General features: G+C 39.0%; 1 protein-coding gene and 1 pseudogene across 1 annotated transcript in view; one reads left to right on the top strand and one right to left on the bottom strand.

Annotated features, from left to right (window-relative positions):
- IQGAP2 (IQ motif containing GTPase activating protein 2) overlaps nt 1–10,153 on the bottom strand; it is a 250,314-nt gene that overhangs the window by 164,922 nt on the left and 75,239 nt on the right.
- LOC112480732 lies at nt 2,513–2,631 on the top strand (annotated as a pseudogene).

The raw sequence follows: 10,153 nt of genomic DNA, 5'->3' as shown, positions 1-10,153 counted from the left end.
ACCTTTATTTTTTAAAGAAACAAAAGAAAACAAAACAAAAAATGACTATTTTTCTAAAAGCACAGCACTTTCAGTATTTGGAGTCCTGCCACTTAACATCTGGACATCTTTCAAATTGAAATTCAAGTTGGTGAAATGTGCTTTGCTTAAATAATTTTTTTTTGTTGTTTAAATAATTTTGAAAGCAAATAACGAATTTGGTTCGTTAGTTGCATACTTTTTTACCTCTGTCCTCAAGCTATAATCTTTCAAATTAACTATTTTTCTTCAAGATGAACTCTTAAATGTTAGAGGCAATAACTGAGCTACTAAGTATTTCTCTCACGCCACCTTTTAGGAAAAATAAAAAGACCTAGGAGATATATGCAATTCATTTTCATTCAGTCGAACATGTTTTACTGGAATTAAGCCACAAAAGATTTTTTTAAAAAGTTTTATTCAGAAGAATGACTTGACAAAATAGTCACAAGATTCCTCAATTCTCAAAGAATGTATAAACACTTATCTAAGTAACAGCATCATTTACATATCATTTTCAATCTTTTAACAGGAAAGATAGCAAAGGCATCCATTTATTATGCAACAGGATTTCTTTTGGAAAGGCATGTGGATTGATATTTGACTGGCTCAAAATGTCTGGTTAAAAATTGCATGGAAAGGCATGTGGATTGATATTTGACTGGTTAGAAATTGTTAATGCTGATCTAAATTCTTAACTCAAGACACAGTAGGTCAGCCAAAGCAGTGGCTACAAACCCCAAATAAATGTGCCAGAGATCAAATACCAATAAATTACAAGACTCTAATGTCAGAAACATCTGAGCTATTGTACTGAATATCACAATGCCTGTCACATGGGCGATAGGTTTCTCTTTCATTTCACCTAACTAGCTGAGATCTGGACAAAGAGACCGGGAACACAGATACACTGAGTTCAGCTGAATGCACTCTTCTAGGGCCTACTTCTGTATTCAAAGCACTACAGCGTGACTCAAAAACAATGGTGGAGGGAAAACACAGTCTTTACCATCAAATAACACAGGCTGATTGGGAAGGGAGGGCGAGGCAAGTACAGTAGAACGTAACGTTTAATACAAGATCATTAGAACGAATGTCAAAAAAGTTATAAATCATGTATGTGCTAATAGAAATCGCTTCCGATTTCAAGAAACAATTGCTTCTAACAAAGCTTCATGGAGTACAGGCTCCGGATGCAGTTGATAGAGAAATTGAGGTGGGAGAGGGACACAAACGAAGGCTTTTGGCCAGGAAAACTATACGATCGGGGCTACATTTCTGGAAGATTAATCGAATGGCAGCATGCAGGACAGGCTGGGAGTGGGCAGAGCAAATGCAAGCAGCTAGCACACTGGCAGCTGGAAAAAGAAAAGTAGATATGGAAAAGGTCATCTGCAGAGATAGCAAAAGATCAGGTGTGTGGTGAAGGACAGTGGAATTTTAAATGTGATTGACTTTTTAGGACCTGGGGTCCATAATTTTAAAAACGGAGGAAATCCCATATCCTCCTCTCCCAGTTTCCCCTATTATTAACATCTTGCATTAGGATGGTGTTTTGTTACAACTGACGAGCCAATAACGAGACATTATCATTAACTGAAGTCCACGGTTTACATTAGGGCTCACTCTTGGTGTGCATTCTATGGGTTTTGACATATGTATGACATATATCCACTATTACGAGTATCATACAGAATAGTTTCACTGTCCTAAACATCCTGCATTCCACCTATTCATTCCTCTGCCCACCCGCTCCTAAGTCCCTGGCAACCACTGATCTCTTTGCTGTCTCCATAGTTTTTCCTTTTCCAGAATGTCATATCGTTGAAATTCGCAGCCTTTTCAGGCTTAGCTTTTTTAGGCGCCAGCTGGCCTAACAGCTTCCACTAACTCACCAGTGTCAGATCGATACTTCTGTGGCTTATTTGAAAGATGAGATGTTAGTAAACTTCAGTATCACGAAAGTGTTTAGAAGGAATTCTAGCAATTTTAAACGTACTCACAAACCAACTGAAGTATTTTAATATGCAAGATTTTACCAGTTTCAGACCATTGTCCCTATAAAGAGTAATGCATTGATGGCAGACAGACTTGGTTCAAGTGCAGGGCTTTCCCTTCTGCCCTGACTCTGAGCAAGCTAATCTCTGAAAATTCAGGGGTTTTAAAAAGTGTATTTTGGGAAAAATACCATGTTTCTCAAAGTAGTGCTGTAAGGACTAATCAAGATATCCTGCTTAAAATATTTAACACAGCGCCTGGCACAGAGGAAGCACTCAATAAATAGCAGCTATTAATTGTTTCACAATCTCTAAGTTTTCCACCAACAAAAAGCATTAATCTACCCAAAGCTATGAGAGTTTAAATGTAACGTTTTATAAAACTTATATACATAGTAAACAGTTGTTAGAAGCAAAATACTGCCATTGTTAGGAAAAATATTTTCTAATGAAAATTGTCAGAGATTCTTGATAAGTCTAAAAATCTAAATACTGTGTCTTACAGCCATGCCACCCTGAACAAGCCCGATCCTGTCTGAACTCAGAAGCTAAGCAGGGTCGGGCCTGGTTAGTACTTGGATGGGAGACCACCTAGGAAGATCAGGTGCTTTAGGCGTAAAATAAATAAATAAATAAAAATAGAAATAAAATAAAAATCTAAATATCGCATCCTCAGTTAAGGCTGGATAATACTCAAGAACCACTCCAGTCTCACTGTAGTTCTAATTAGCTTTTTCCTTGCTTAATTCAATAGATGATATCACACCTTAGAGTTTAGTTTCTTTAGAGACTGACACCAAGAAGCACATGTTATCTCTTAAAGGTCACCAATAAAGAAAGCAATTAAAGGGTTTTTATTTCATGGAATGGAAAGTTAGCTAGCTACTAACGCAGAAAGGTTAGCATGCGTCAGCTCAGCATGAGAGGGATTGGGAACCCATGAAGCTCAGGGTTGCTTAGGGGTCTTTAACTTTTCCCTTTGACGATACAGAAACCTTACTCAAAGTGTGAGTTCCACACTGAATCTGCCTTACACTCTCTGTGTTTAGATATCCAGCAACTATTTTGGGAGAAGATTCAGGACCCTATTCTGTAATAGCAAATTCTATCTTTTGGCTAATAGTCAAGTTCCGATACAATTTCTGTTTTCAAATAGTTTGATTTTTAACACTAACAGACAATGAGAATGAGTGGAAGAATCCATCTCCAAAGCCCCACTAGAGATGATCTAAAATGTAATATGTTCTTGCCTAGCGATTTCTATAAAAGGAACATATGCCAATTATCCCTATGCATTCATTTAAGGAAGACACTTCTTCATTGCCGTTGCCAATACTTATTTGGAAAACTTTCTTGGAACATATGGGTGCTTAATAAATAATTCTTGAGTGAATAAATGGTATCTAAAAAGATAAGAACTAAAATGGTGGTGAGGAAAGGAGCTGAAAGCACTTTGAATAAAAGCTACAAGCCCAGAGATCAGGAATAAACCTGTGTAGCTCTGGAGGGCAGACCTTCTCAGGAAGCAGTAGAAGGTGGACTTGGAATGTCACTTAGAGGTTTGTTAGCAGAATCTGCTGATCCAGTTCTATGGTTTCCCGAAGCTTATTAAGAAGATTTTTTTTTTTTTAAAAAGAAACTATCCTAAGGAAATTAGCACCCATAAAATGCAAGTCTCTTCAAAGCCTCCCTCAATGTCCCTTATAAGAAAAAGCTCCTTTCTCCTTTTATTGTCACTAATTTATTAATAAATTCTAACAGCAGCAACCATTTCTTCCTCGAGAAAGCCAGTAATGGGAACAGAAAGACTCTGTGCTGGGACCCAACTTTATTCCTATCTCTTATAAACATTTCCCCACAACCGCCCCTCTGCTCAGCAACTCCCACACTTACCAGGAACCATCATTAGTCATAAGGAGGTCTTGACTATACAAATATGCAGACTCTTATTCTTTACTTAAACATTAATTGAGCACTTTCTGTGTACTAGGCTTGAAAAAGTTAGGTGACTCCACTGTACCTTGCTTCCAGAGTGGCCTTGGCAAATGCAGTAAGCAAGCAATTTGAGTACTGTTTGGAGCAGGGTCCCCAACCCTCCCCCACACACAGACCAGGGGCTGCATGACAGGAAGTGAGTGGCAGGTCAGCAAGCAAAACTTCATCTGTATTTGCAGCCGCTCCCCAGTGCTAGCATCACTGCCTCAGCTCCACCTCTGATCATCAGCATTATTCTCATAGGAGCACCAGTCCCTAGTGCCAAAAAGGTTGGGGACCGCTAGTATAGAGGATTGAATGAGATGATATATGTAAATTGCTTGGCACAGTGCCTGGTGTCATTCATTTACTCGACAAATATTTTTCAAAGGCTTACCTTGTGCTGGCACAGAGCATATGCTATAAGCAAAGACTACTTCTACGGGACTAAATCTCTTCTGAGGGAGCTATACAGCCCCTAAGAGCTTCTACCACAGAGATAGACCTCATTTGAGCATCATGGGAAGGCTCCTCTAAGGACACAACCCTAACATGAAATCAGAAGGACAGTGGGAGGTAACCAGGAAAGAGGGCACTTTAGCAACTGGGGTCTTGGATGAGGGCTCTAACGTGGGAAGGGTTCAGCCAAGAGACAGAGAGGTGACCAGTGTGGCTGGGTGGGATTGGAGGTTGGTGGCAGTGGCTGGAGATGAGTGAATGAGGCAGGACCAGATCATGCTAGGCCTGATTAAGGATAGAGATTTCAGTCAGAACTGATAGAATGTGGGCACTCTTGAATACAGAGGGTGAGGGAGAGATGGTGGTGCTTTTCATATGAAGAGGACTAGGAGGAGACCAAACTTGTGATTTTGTTTTTGGGGAAATGGTTATAGTTGGGGTGGGGGGGTGTTACAAAGGAATGAATTTATATCTGAACATTTAAAGTTTGAAATAGTACACAGACGTAGTAAAGAATGTTGAATTTGCAATGATACACAGAGCTGGGGCTCGGAGAAGTGGCTTGGGTTGGAGATATGCATTTGGGAGTCATCAGGAAGTTTCACCTACATCTATCTATCGCACAAAAAGAAAGTACAGATTGAGGAGAGAAGCAAGCCTGGTACTGAGTCTAGACAAACTTACATATTTAAATGTTGATTACACAGAATAGCACACCTGGGGGAGAGTGGCAGAATAGTTGCAATAACAAGATCACACAGGTGAAAAGGACCTTATCAGCTGATAACCTGAGCAGTGGAGACATGGCGACTAGCTCTCTTGCCCTCACTCACTTTGAAGGCACTCAGCTGAGCTGTACTCAACTATTCTGCCTGTCCCTGTCACCAGGATAAAAGCTGTCAAACAGAAGTCAGTGGCAGCAGGCTGATGAAAGGCAAGGGCAGGGAGGAATGCACTCATAGGTCTGCTGCCTGATCATTATCCTGATATTGTTTTGGTGAGGCACGCTCCTCTGTCAGCACACGATGCTCTAAAAGCCAAGGCCACTGCCAAAGTCAGCATTAGCTCTGATCATTCAGGGATTCAGAGCTTTAGCAGGGCATTTGGAAAGAATCCAGCAACCAGATCAAGTCTTGTGGGATGCAAGGTTCTAAACAGGCATCTCTAAATGGCACCAACCAACAGGAGAATGCCTGTCCCCTATGAAAGAATACGTCTTTTCTTTCTTACTTTTGAAAGAAAAGTAACAAGTGACATTTCCTTTCTTACTAAGACTCCATAACAACATAGGAAGGCATGGCATCAAAAGTCAATCTGTAACCACAATAAAACTAATTATAAACTTAAAATAAATAAGAAAATCAAAAATTTAACAATAGAATTTTAAAAAAGCTAACCTAAACTTTACATTAGGTTTATTATATTTAGGAGTAACCTCTCATAAGAAGATGTTCAAAAATTCTCCAACTTTTAAAAATAAAACAAATTATTCATACTTCAGACATAAAGTCAGGACACATTAAACTATTTTTGTTGCATTATTCCCATGAAGTTTTGAAAAACCTATTTTAATTCAAGCATGATTAACTGAACTAAGACTGATTATAGCGTTATTTGGTTGGATGCCTACAGTGTAAGAATTCAAACATATACACAACTGACGATCACCTTCCTTCACTCCTTTTATTGTCCTCAGCGAGTGGTGGTGGCTATCATTTAATGGCCATTGAAAAAATCCTAATGGTGTTTTATTATTCACTGTCCCAAGCAGTGAATTTCCATACCTCAAAAAGACACTGTCCCAAGCAAAGCTGAAGCTGGTACTTACCTAAATGAACATGCTGATGAGTTGAACCACACTGCCTCACTAAATTTAATAAGAGCTACATCGCACCACGCGAGAACTACAAGTTGCTTACAGGAAAGATGCTTTTTACCTGAACAAATAGCCTGTTATTGACATTCTATTTCTATATGCATCTTAGAGTTCACGGAATAGAACAGTGACTATACCTGCAGAATAGAAAGAACAACTGTATATGTTTTTCTCCAACTTCTTTTTTTTATTGTGGTAAAGTACACATAACATAAAATTTGCCATCTTAATCATTTTAAGTGTATAGTTAAGTGGTATTACGTACATTCATATTGTGGGACCATCACCACCATCCATGTTCAGAACTCTTCATCTTGCAAAACTGAGACTCTATAAACAATAATTCTCCATTTCTCCTCCCACTCAAGCACGACTTTCAGAGTCAACTTTGAGCTCAATATTGTCACTGCCTCAGCAACGATAGCAACCATTTCATTCTTCCAGACTCGACAGGGTAATTTCTCCATGGGCAAAGCAAAGGAAAGTGGCTCCCTCCCAGGTTGCACCATAATTACAGATGCACAACTGTAGAGAACGCAGCAGGAGGGCTGCCTGAAACATAAAAGCTCAGGCTTTACTCCACTGCGGGATGGGGGCGGAGGAAGGGGCAGGGGTGGCGGGGAGACAGACAACCGGACAAGATAGACCCTCCAAATAAAAGCAGACCTTTTACATGCAATACTCTTCTGATTATCAAGAAATTACTCTTATTTTTTCCACATTTCACATTTTTCTGGCTCTAGCACCTTCTAAAAACTAAGGTCCAGTCATGTATGCTATTGCTTAGAATTCGGCAGAAATACTGCAATTAATGGCCGATTCCTTAAATGTGCATTGTGTTTCCAATACATAGCCCATAAAGTAGCCTGTTGGGGATAGAAATGACAAGGAATTTGGAAACAGACAGATCCTGGGCTCCAATATCTGTTCTGCTGCTTATTATATCACCTTGGCAATTTACTTTCTAAAACTTTCTGAAACTCAGTTTCCGCATCAGTAAAATGGAGAACTACTGCAGCTCATCGGGTATTGTAAAATTAAATTAAAAATATTTAAGGCAAAATGCCCAGCATATATTAGGTTACCAGCAGCAATTACCATTAGAATAAGGCGAGCCCACGATCTGTGATTAAGCTCCAAAGATAAGAAAGCAACCTAAAATGATGACATTACAGGGAAATGTTTATGATAAAGTAAGAAAAAGAACACAGTATGAAACTACATAAATAGAGTGGTCAATGAAATAAATGAAGAGTCAGGCATTCGGGGGCTCATCTACACTGGCAACGTTCTAGCTCTTCAGTCAGGTGATGGGTACCCCTATATTTAGTATTCCTTAAGCTGTGCATGTATGTTCAATGTACTTCTGTAGGCATGATATATTTCACATTTTGGTGTCTTTGCTCCAAAAATGTGAAAATATCTAAATATCCAATATGTAAAAATATCTAAAGTTAGAAAGAGAGGGGGCAAAGACGCCAAAATGTTTTATTATTTCTATAAGGCAAGGTTGTAAACAAAATATATTTTTTATGCATTTCTATATTTTCTAAGTTTTTTATGATAAGAAAAAAAATGTATGTTATGACGATGCTCCAGTGACAAAGACACACAGTCCGGCTATGGGAAGGAGGCGCCCCTTTCTCAGGTTACTACCTCTGCCAGGGAGCAAAGGCAGCCACTCTAACCAGCACCTGCCTTCACCTTTAATTAGATATCCACCCTCAGGAAGTGAGGGCATGGTACAGACGCAGGGGAAAACAAGTGCTTGTAGTTTAAAAAAAGAAAAAAAAAGGAATTAACATTTGAGTTTTTACTGTGAGCTTATCTTCTCAGTAACAATTCTGTGAGCACCTCTTCTTACTCTCATTTAACAGGTAACTTAGAAAGTTTAAGCAACTTATCCAAGAGGCAAGTTAGGTTAGGAAGCAGACGACCTTGTTTGTAGACCTTGATACTGTCTTATCTTGAAAGTGCAGCCTTTCCTCAAATGCTGGTGGGCATGTGTGTATGTGCATGATCATGCCATGCTTCGAAAAACCTCACAGATAACATGCTATGGTATTAAAATTTAAGAGCTCAGAAATTTTATTTTTTACAACAGTTCACAGATCTCACGTAGGAGAGCAAAGGAATCTCTCCTCTTAAAGGCGTTTTATTTTTGAATGGAGAAAAGAAAAGGACGATTTGTTAATAAAAGGTGTCTGAGGGTTGGAACAAGGCGGCTTGGCTCTATTTCTGTCTCTGCTACAAAAAGTGCAACACGATCTTTGGCAAGTCAAATGGTTGAACTTTAGTTTCCTCATCTGTCAAATGGATATAATCCATCTGCCTCATCTCCACACTTTGAATGGATTCTTTCTATCAAGAAGAGATATGAATGCACTTCAAAAAATTAAGCACCATGCAAAGGTGTGGCATTAAGAAAAATGGAAATGTGCAGATATCTGTTTATATAACTCTGTGTTCTGGCAAACAATTGGCCCAAGAGAATGCTGACACATCACTTTGTTTTGAATTCTAATATGCACACTATGTTCAGTCTGAATGTGTACGGTGAAGACTACACAGGGTCTTTGGTCAGAAAATTGGGAGGTTTGGTTTTCCCTTGTACTGAAGTTCCATACTCTGAGATGGCCCATGGCTTAACACTGACTTGCTGAGTTTGGTCTATCAGCCAGACACTTAGGAGATGCTGAGTAAGCAGAAATTATAAAATAGTCCATTACTGAAACACAAGGACCCCAACCTACAGTGACAGGAAGCACCATAACATGGTATTCAAGCATATCCATTCACAGCAGGAAAAAAGTTCCGATATTCGTAAGGGCCTCTTAACCTTTGGGTTAAGGGTGTGAATGATCACCCCATCTTGTCTTCTGGATTACAAATGTATCTCTGAAACAATACAGCGTTTGGCATTTCAGTACACTCATCTCAAACAGCAATCTCATTTGGTCTTTTATAATACCCATAAAATTCTTAGCATGATTCTCGAACATTTTCCTATACAGCAGAGTGTTGACTAATCCTAATAACTCAGCTAGTGTAAGGAGGGGGAGCCCAGCAGAGAACACCAAGTGCCACACTTCTCATTTGAGAATGCCAAGTTAAAAACAAACAAAGCAAATGGCTCTTTTTTTTTTTTTTTAATCTAGAGAACAAATGAAAGTTTCAAACTTAACAATGAATCTGGGTGAAACAAAGCAATTTTTATTTTCACTGAAGTCAATACTTGTTATAAAGACTGCACAAATAATGAAAGTAGTCCTATATCTTAGAAAAGATTTCTAAAAATCATCTTTGAAGTGATATTTCAATTACAAAATAGTTAAGTCTTGAGTCTGCCCCTCTTCCCCAAAGCATCCTAGGTTGGAAGGTCTCAGATAACCAGGTTTTTTAAGGAACGAAGTTGTGTCCTCAAGCTCCAAACTGCAGAAGGCTGCACTAGTGGCCTTTACAATTCATATTAAACAAGCCCAGTGGGGTTTCATTCTGCTTTCCAATCAATGTTATTAAGATATAAGCCAACATTTTTCCCAACCAAATCACTTTCTAAAATCGTGCATTCGTTTCTACTGTGTTTGGAACACATGTGACTGTAAATACCACTTGTAACAAACTGACCCCTTTGACATGATCCCCACAATGGCCCATGGTGATCATACCTTTGCATAATCGCCTTGAATGCAAGCAGGACCTGTGACTTGCTTCTAACCAATAAAATATGGCCAAGGTGACAGACTGTCGTCCTCACAATTGCACTGTGTTATATAGAAGACTCTGTTTTGCTACTGAATTTGTGCTTGTCTTTCTCTTTCTACTCACT

Source organism: Pteropus alecto, unplaced genomic scaffold (genome assembly GCF_000325575.1).
Source record: "Pteropus alecto unplaced genomic scaffold, ASM32557v1 scaffold20, whole genome shotgun sequence".
NCBI lineage: Eukaryota > Metazoa > Chordata > Mammalia > Chiroptera > Pteropodidae > Pteropus > Pteropus alecto.
The sequence above is the reverse complement of the archived record's forward strand: the minus strand, read 5'-3'. Positions and strand labels throughout refer to the sequence as shown.